The sequence below is a fragment of the Poecile atricapillus genome, chromosome 32 (assembly GCF_030490865.1).
Source record: "Poecile atricapillus isolate bPoeAtr1 chromosome 32, bPoeAtr1.hap1, whole genome shotgun sequence".
Lineage (NCBI taxonomy): Eukaryota > Metazoa > Chordata > Aves > Passeriformes > Paridae > Poecile > Poecile atricapillus.
In genome coordinates this window covers 716021-725479 of record NC_081280.1, presented here as the reverse complement: position 1 = coordinate 725479, position 9459 = coordinate 716021, and the positions used below count along the sequence as shown (strand labels likewise).

At 48.2% G+C, this 9459-nt stretch overlaps 1 long non-coding RNA gene across 1 annotated transcript; it reads left to right on the top strand.

Moving 5' to 3' along the window:
* The first annotated feature begins 7227 nt into the window (after positions 1–7227).
* Positions 7228–8953, top strand: LOC131590188 (uncharacterized). The gene is made up of 3 exons (XR_009280012.1): positions 7228–7288; positions 8351–8377; positions 8899–8953. It is a non-coding gene; the product is annotated as an uncharacterized LOC131590188 (long non-coding RNA).
* Positions 8954–9459: the final 506 nt, after the last annotated feature.

Sequence of the window (9459 nt, the reverse complement as noted above, 5' to 3'; positions counted from 1 at the left end):
TTCCAGTCCCAAAACATCTCCACAGGTGAGCACAGGTGAGAACAGGTGAGAACAGGTGAGCCCAGGTGAGCTCAGGTGAGAACAGGTGAGAACAGGTGAGCTCAGGTGAGCCCAGGTGAGCTCAGGTGAGCTCAGGTGAGGGAAAACCCAAAATTCCCGGGATTTTCCCCATTTTGGGATCATTTCCTGCCCTGGAGCTGCTCCGGAGCTCCCTGGGGTTCACCTGGCCAGGTGAGGGCACCTCCAGCTCTGGCACACCTGGGGACACCTGGGGACACCTGGGGACACCTGGGGACAGCTGGGGAACACCTGGGGACACCTGGGGACACACCTGGGGACACCTGGACACACCTGAGACCTCACCTGGGGACACCTGAGATCCCATCTGGGGACACACCTGGGGACACCTGGGGACAGGTGGGGACAGCTGGGGACACACCTGGGGACACCTGGACACACCTGAGCTCCATGAAGAGCTCCAGGAGCTCCCCCTGATCCCTGCCCCACCCCCCCCAGGTGTGTCCAGGTGTGTCCAGGTGTGTGTTACCTGTCCCAGGTGTATCTCAGCTGTCCCCAGGTGTCCCCAGGTGTCCCCAGGTGTCTCTCAGGTGTCCCCAGGTGTCCCCAGGTGTCCCCAGGTGTCCCCAGGTGTGTCCAGGTGTATCTCAGGTGTCCCCAGGTGTCCCCAGGTGTATCTCAGGTGTCTCTCAGGTGTCTCTCAGGTGTCCCCAGGTGTCCCCAGGTGTCCCCAGGTGTCTCTCAGGTGTCCCCAGGTGTCCCCAGGTGTCTCTCAGGTGTCCCCAGGTGTCCCCAGGTGTATCTCAGGTGTCCCCAGGTGTTCCCAGATGTCCCCAGGTGTCCCCAGGTGTCTCTCAGGTGTCCCCAGATGTCCCCAGGTGTCCCCAGGTGTGCCCAGGTGTATCTCAGGTGTCTCTCAGGTGTCCCCAGGTGTCCCCAGGTGTCCCCAGGTGTCCCCAGGTGTCTCTCACCTGTTCCAGGTGAGGTTTCCAGGCCGCGCTGCCCCGGCCCCGCCCGATCTTTGCTCAGCAATTACCGGGGGAGGGGAACCGGAACCGGAACCGGAACCGGACACGGGGGGGGCCAAATTCCCGGGGGGGGCCCAAATTCCCGGGGGGGTCCCAAAATCCCGGGGGGGTCCAATTTTCCCCCAATTTTCCCAATTCCCCCCCAATTTTCCCAATTTCCCCCCAATTTTTTTCCCCCAATTTTCCCATTTTCTCCCAATTTTTTCCCCCAATTTTCCCAATTTCCCCCCATTTTTTTTTCCCCAATTTTACCATTTTCTCCCAATTTTTTTTCCCAAATTTTCCCATTTTCTCCCAAATTTTTCTCCCCAGTTTTCCCAATTTTCCCCATTTTTTTCCCCAATTTTCTCATTTTCCCCAAATTTTTCTCCCTAATTTTCCCAATTCCCCTCAATTTTTCTCCTCAATTTTCCCAATTTCCCCCCATTTTTTTTCCCCGAATTTTCCCATTTTCTCCAAATTTTTTTTCCCCAATTTTCCCAATTCCCCCCCAATTTTCCCCCCGTTTTTCTTCCCAATTTTCCCAATTTCCCCTCATTTTTCCCCCCCAATTTTCCCATTTTCTCCCAATTTTTTTCCCCCAATTTTCCCAATTTCCCCCCCAATTTTTCTCCCCGATTTTCCCAATTTCCCCCCAATTTTTTTTCCCCCAATTTTTCTCCTCAATTTTCCCAATTCCCCCCAATTTTTCTCCCCAATTTTCCCATTTTCTCCCCAGTTTTTCTTCCCAATTTTCCCAATTTCCCCCCAATTTCCCCCAATTTTTATCCCTGATTTTCCCATTTTTTCCACAATTTTCCCCCCAATTTTTCTCCTCAATTTTCCCGATTTTCCCCAATTTTTTCCCCAATTTTCTCATTTTCCCCAAATTTTTCTCCCTAATTTTCCCAATTCCCCTCAATTTTTCTCCTCAATTTTCCCAATTTCCCCCCATTTTTTTTCCCCGAATTTTCCCATTTTCTCCCAATTTTTTTTCCCCAATTTTCCCAATTCCCCCCCAATTTTCCCCCCGTTTTTCTTCCCAATTTTCCCAATTTCCCCCCATTTTTTCCCCCCAATTTTCCCATTTTCCCCCAATTTTTTTCCCCAATTTTCCCAATTTCCCCCCATTTTTTTCCCCCAATTTTCCCATTTTCTCCCAAATTTTTCTCCCCAGTTTTCCCAATTTTCCCCATTTTTTTTCCCCAATTTTCTCATTTTCCCCAAATTTTTCTCCCTAATTTTCCCAATTCCCCTCAATTTTTCTCCTCAATTTTCCCAATTGCCCCCCAATTTCCCCCAATTTTTATCCCAATTTTTTTCCCCAATTTTCCCAATTTCCCCCCAATTTTTCTCCCCAATTTTCCCAATTTTCCCGATTTCCCCCCAATTTTTCTCCCCAATTTTCCCATTTTCTCCCCATTTTTTCCCCCAATTTTCCCAATTCCCCCCAATTTCCTCCCAATTTTTCTCCCCCTTTTCCCCCAATTTCCCCCAATTTTTATCCCAGTTTTTCTCCCCAATTTTCCCGATTTCCCCCCAATTTTCCCATTTTTCTCCCCAATTTTCCCCCCAGTTCTTCCCCTCAATTTTCCCAATTCCCCCCCAATTTCCCCCAATTTTTATCCCAATTTTTCTCCTCAATTTTCCCAATTTTCCCCCAATTTTTTTTCTCCAATTTTTATCCCAAATTTTCCCGATTCCCCCATTTTTGGAGTTTTTGGGTGCCCCTCCCCCCATTTTCCCCCAATTTTCCCCCAATTTTCCCCCAATTTTCCCGATTTCTCCCAAATTTTTTTTCCCCAATTTCCCCCAATTCCCCCCCAATTTTTCTCCCCAATTTTCCCGATTTCCCCCCAATTTCCCCCCCCCCCCCGTTTTCCCCCCAATTTTCCCAATTCCCCCCCAATTTCCCCCAATTTTTATCCCTGATTTTCCCATTTTCTCCCAATTTTTTTCTCCAATTTTCCCGATTTCCCCCCAATTTTTTTTCCCCAATTTCCCCATTTTCTCCCAAATTTTTCTCCTCAATTTTCCCAATTCCCCCCCAATTTTCCCGATTTCTCCCCAATTTTCCCCCCGTTTTTCTTCCCAATTTTCCCAATTTCCCCTCATTTTTTCCCCCCAATTTTCCCATTTTCTCCCAATTTTTTTCCCAAATTTTCCCATTTTCCCTCCAATTTTTTCCCCCAATTTTCCCATTTTCTCCCAATTTTTTTTCCCCAATTTTCCCATTTTCTCCCAATTTTTTTTCCCAAATTTTCCCATTTTCCCCCCAATTTTTCTCCTCAATTTTCCCATTTTCTCCCCAATTTTTCTCCCCAATTTTCCCAATTCCCCCCAATTTTTCTCCCCAATTTTCCCGATTTCCCCCCAATTTTTTTCCCCCAATTTTCTCATTTTCTCCCAAATTTTTCCCCCCAATTTTCCCAATTCCCCCCAATTTCCTCCCAATTTTTCTCCCCCTTTTCCCCCAATTTCCCCCAATTTTTATTCCAATTTTTCTCCCCAATTTTCCCGATTTCCCCCCAATTTTTCTCCCCAATTTTCCCAATTTCCCCCCATTTTTTCCCCCGATTTTCCCATTTTTCTCCCCAATTTTCCCCCCAGTTCTTCCCCTCAATTTTCCCAATTCCCCCCCAATTTCCCCCAATTTTTATCCCAATTTTTCTCCCCAATTTTCCCAATTCCCCCCCAATTTTTCTCCCCAATTTTCCCATTTTCCCCCCAATTTTTTTCCCCCCAATTTTTCTCCTCAATTTTCCCAATTCCCTCCCAATTTTCCCGATTTCTCCCCAATTTTCCCCCCCCGTTTTCCCCCCAATTTTCCCAATTTCCCCCAATTTTTATCCCTGATTTTCCCATTTTCTCCACAATTTTCCCCCCAATTTTTCTCCCCAATTTTCCCAATTTCCCCCCAATTTTTTTCCCCAATTTTCCCATTTTCTCCCAATTTTTCTCCTCAATTTTCCCATTTTCTCCCCAATTTTTTTCCCCAATTTTCCCATTTTCCCCCCAATTTTCCCCAATTTTTCTTCCCCGATTTTCCCATTTTTCCCCCCAATTTTCCCCCCAGTTCTTCTCCTCAATTTTCCCAATTCCCCCCCAATTTCCCCCAATTTTTATCCCAATTTTTCTCCCCGATTTTCCCAATTTCCCCCCATTTTTTTTCCCCAATTTTCCCATTTTCTCCCCAGTTTTTCTCCCCAATTTCCCCCCAATTTTTCTCCCCGATTTTCCCAATTTCCCCCCAATTTTTTTTCCCCAATTTTCCCATTTTCTCCCGTTTCCCCCCCAATTTTCCCAATTCCCCCCCAATTTCCTCCCAATTTTTCTCCCCCTTTTCCCCCAATTTCCCCCAATTTTTATCCCAATTTTTCTCCCCAATTTTCCCGATTTCCCCCCAATTTTTTCCCCCAATTTTCCCATTTTCTCCCCAGTTTTTCTTCCCAATTTTCCCAATTCCCCCAATTTTTTCCCCAATTTTCCCAATTTCCCCCCAATTTCCTCCCAATTTTTCTCCCCCTTTTCCCCCAATTTCCCCCAATTTTTATCCCAATTTTTCTCCCCAATTTTCCCGATTTCCCCCCAATTTTTTTTCCCCAATTTTCCCAGTTTTCTCCCCAATTTCCCCCAATTTTTCTTCCCCAATTTTCCCATTTTTCTCCCCAATTTTCCCTCCAGTTCTTCCCCTCAATTTTCCCAATTCCCCCCCAATTTCCCCCAATTTTTATCCCAATTTTTTTTCCCAATTTTCCCAATTTCCCCGCAATTTTTCTCCCCAATTTTCCCGATTTCCCCCCAATTTTTTTCCCCCAATTTTCTCATTTTCTCCCAAATTTTTCCCCCCAATTTTCCCAATTCCCCCCCAATTTCCTCCCAATTTTTACTCCCCCTTTTCCCCCAATTTCCCCCAATTTTCATCCCAATTTTTCTCCCCAATTTTCCCGATTTCCCCCCAATTTTTCTCCTCAATTTTCCCATTTTCTCCCCAATTTTTCCCCAATTTTCCCAGTTTTCTCCCCAATTTCCCCCAATTTTTCTTCCCCGATTTTCCCATTTTTCTCCCCAATTTTCCCCCCAGTTCTTCCCCTCAATTTTCCCAATTCCCCCCCAATTTCCCCCAATTTTTATCCCAATTTTCTCCCCGATTTTCCCAATTTCCCCCCATTTTTTTCCCCAATTTTCCCATTTTCTCCCAATTTTTTTCCCCAATTTTCCCATTTTCTCCCCAGTTTTTCTTCCCAATTTTCCCATTTTCTCCCAAATTTTTCCCCCCCAATTTTCCCAATTCCCCCCAATTTCCCCCCAATTTTTCTCCCCAATTTTTCTCCCCAATTTTCCCGATTTCCCCCCAATTTTTTTCCCCAATTTTCCCATTTTCTCCCCAATTTTTCCCCCCAGTTTCTCCAATTCCCCCCCAATTTCCTCCCAATTTTTCTCCCCAATTTTCCCAATTTCCCCCCAATTTTTATCCCAAATTTTCTCGATTCCCCCATTTTTGGGTTTCTTTGGGTGCCCCTCCCCCATTTTTGGGGTTTTTTGGGTGCCCCTCCCCCATTTTTGGGGTTTTTTGGGTGCCCCTCCCCCATTTTGGGGGGGTTTTTTGGGTGCCCCTCCCCCATTTTTTGGGTGCCCCTCCCCCATTTTTGGGGTTTTTGGGTGCCCCTCCCCCATTTTTGGTTTTTTTTTGGGTGCCCCTCCCCCATTTTTGGGGTTTTTGGGTGCCCCTCCCCCATTTTTGGTTTTTTTTGGGTGCCCCTCCCCCATTTTTTGGGTGCCCCTCCCCCACCCCCCCCCCCCCCCGGATTTTGGCCGCCCCTCCCCCCCCCATTGTTCCCAGAACAAAGATCCCAAATTATCCCGGGGGGGGAGGGGAAGGGGGGAATTTGGGGGGGAATCGGGAAAATTGGGGGGGAAAAAAATTGGGGGAAATTGGGGAGAAAATTTGGGATAAAAATTGGGGGAAATTGGGGGAGAATTGGGAAAATTGGGGAGAAAATTTGGGATAAAAATTGGGGGAAATTGGGGGAGAATTGGGAAAATTGGGGAGAAAATTTGGGATAAAAATTGGGGGAAATTGGGGGGGAATCGGGAAAATTGGGGAGAAAAATTGGGATAAAAATTGGGGGAAATTGGGGGGGAATCGGGAAAATTGGGGAGAAAAATTGGGATAAAAATTGGGGGAAATTGGGGGAAAAAAATTGGGGAGAAATTGGGAAAATTGGGGAGAAAAACTGGGGAGAAATCGGGAAAATTGGGGGGGAATTGGGAAAATTGGGGAGAAAAATTTGGGAGAAAATGGGAAAATCAGTGAGAAAAATTGGAGGGAAATTGGGGGGGAATTGGGAAAATTGGGGAGAAAAATTTGGGAGAAAATGGGAAAATTGGGGGGAGAAAAAAGGGAAAATTGGGGAAAAAAATTGGGGGAAAATTGGGGGGAATTGGGAAAATTGGGGGGAAAAACTGGGGGGAAATTGGGAAAATTGGGGGAAAATTGAGGGAAAAATGGGAAAATTGGGGAAAAATTGGGGAAAATGGGAAAATCGGAGAAAAGTTGGGGGAGAATTGGGAAAATTGGGGAGAAAATTTGGGGGGAAAAAATGGGGGAAATTGGGAAAATTGGGGGGAAAAATTGGGGGAAAATTGGGGGGAATTGGGGGAGAAATTGGGGACAAATGGGAAAAATTGGGAAGTGAAAAACAGGGGAAAAATGGGGAAAAATGGGAAAATTGGGGGGAAATGGGAAATGGAGGAAACGGGGCTGGGAATGGAGGGACGGGGGTGGAGGAGGAAGAGGAGGATGAGGAGGAGGATGATGAGGATGATGAGGATGATGAGGATGATGAGGATGAGGAAGAGGAAGAGGGAATGGCTGGGAACAGACTGATGAAGAGGAAGATGAGGATGAGGAGGAGGAGGAGGAGGAGGAGGAGGAGGAGGATGATGCAGATGAGGATGATGAAGATGATGAGGGTGATGAGGATGATGAGGGTGATGAGGATGAAGATGAGGAAGAGGGAATGGCTGGGAACAGACGGATGAAGAGGAAGATGAGGAGGAGGAGGATGAGGATGATGCAGATGAGGATGAGGAAGATGATGAAGATGAGGATGAAGAACATGAAGAGGATGATGAAGAGGAAGAGGATGATGAGGATGAAGATGAGGATGATGAGGATGAAGATGAGGACGAGGACGATGAGGATGAAGATGAGGGTGAAGGGATCTCCAGGTGTCGGGTGGATGAAGACGGAGATGAAGGTGAGAGAATGGAATCCCAGTTCATCCCAGTTCATCCCAGTCCATCCCAGTCCATCCCAGTTCATCCCAGTCCATCCCAGTTCATCCCAGTCCATCCCAGTCCATCCCAGTCCATCCCAGTCCCTCCCAGTTCATCCCAGTTCCCTCCCAGTCCCTCCCAGTTCCCTCCCAGTCCATCCCAGTTCCCTCCCAGTCCATCCCAGTTCCTCCCAGTCCCTCCCAGTCCATCCCAGTTCCTCCCAGTCCATCCCAGTCCATCCCAGTTCATCCCAGTTCCCTCCCAGTCCATCCCAGTTCATCCCAGTCCATCCCAGTCCATCCCAGTCCATCCCAGTCCATCCCAGTTCCCTCCCAGTCCCTCCCAGTTCCCTCCCAGTCCCTCCCAGTTCCCTCCCAGTCCATCCCAGTTCCCTCCCAGTCCATCCCAGTCCATCCCAGTCCATCCCAGTCCATCCCAGTTCATCCCAGTTCCCTCCCAGTTCCCTCCCAGTCCATCCCAGTTCCTCCCAGTCCCTCCCAGTCCATCCCAGTCCCTCCCAGTTCCATCCCAGTCCATCCCAGTCCATCCCAGTTCCCTCCCAGTCCATCCCAGTCCATCCCAGTTCCCTCCCAGTCCATCCCAGTCCCTCCCAGTTCCATCCCAGTTCATCACAGTCCCATTCCCAGTTCATCCCAGTCCATCCCAGTCCATCCCAGTTCATCCCAGTCCATTCCAGTCCATCCCAGTTCATCCCAGTCCATCCCAGTTCCATCCCAGTTCCCTCCCAGTCCATCCCAGTCCATCCCAGTTCATCCCAGTCCATCCCAGTCCATCCCAGTCCATCCCAGTTCCCTCCCAGTCCATCCCAGTTCCCTCCCAGTCCATCCCAGTCCCTCCCAGTTCCATCCCAGTCCATCCCAGTTCCCTCCCAGTTCCCCCCCAGTCCATCCCAGTCCATCCCAGTTCACCCATTAACTCCCCTCCCCCCTCAGATCTTATCTCTGATATCCCAAAGGGGGCGTGGCCGTCTCCCATTGGCCGAGGCGGCTCCAGGGATCCCTTAAAAACCCCGGGAATTCCAGGGGCAGCCGGAGCCGGATCCCGGGAAGGTGAGGCCGGAATTTGGGGGATTCTGGAACATTCCCTGGATTTTGGGGGGGTCGGGAAGCTCCCATTAATTTGGGGGGGGGATTTTTGGGAGAAATGGGAAAATTGGGGAAAAAATTGGGGAGCAATCGGGGAAATCGGGGGGAATTGGGAAAATTTGGGATAAAAATTGGGGGGGAAAAGGGAAAAACTGGGGAGAAAGATCTGGGAGAAAATGGGAAAATTGGGGGGAAAATGGGGGGAATCGGGAAAATTGGGGAAAAAATTTGGGATAAAAGTTGGGTGAAATTGGGGGCGAATTGGGAAAATTGGGGGGAAAAATTGGGGGGAAAAAGGGGGGGAAATGGGGGGAAATGGGGGAGAATTGGGGAGAAAAATTGGGGAGAAAAATGGGAAAATTGGGGAAGAAAAACACCCCTAATTTTGGGGTGTTCTCCTTAAATTTGGGGGGGATTTTTGGGATTTTTTGGGTCCCAAATCCCGGGATTCCCCCCTTTGCTCACGCCCCTCCCCCCACGGGCAGATGGGGCCCCCCCGGATTTTCTTCCTCTGGGTCTGGATCCTGCTTGGCTGCCGTGAGTCCCAATTCCCAAATTTCCAACCCAAATCCTAATTTTCCCCACCCAAATTCCAAATTTCCAACCCAAATCCCAATTTTCCCCACCCAAATCCCAATTTTCCCACCCAAATTCCATTTTTTCCTCTTAAATCCCAATTTCTCCCACCCAAATCCCAAATTTTTCCCCCACCCAAATCCCATTTTTCCCACCCAAATCCCAAAATTTCCCTCTTAAATCCCAATTTTCCCACCCAAATCCCATTTTTCCCACCCAAATCGCAATTTTCTCACCCAAATCCCAATTTTTCCCTCTAAATCCCAATTTTCCCCACCCAAATCCTAAATTTTCCCCACCCAAATCCCAATTTTCCCACCCAAATCCCGATTTCACCCCCAAATCCCAATTTTCCCACCCAAATCCCAATTTTCCCACCCAAATCCCAAATTTTCCCACCCAAATCCCAAAATTTCCCTCTTAAATCCCAAATTTTCCCCACCCAAATCCCAAATTTCCCACCCAAATCC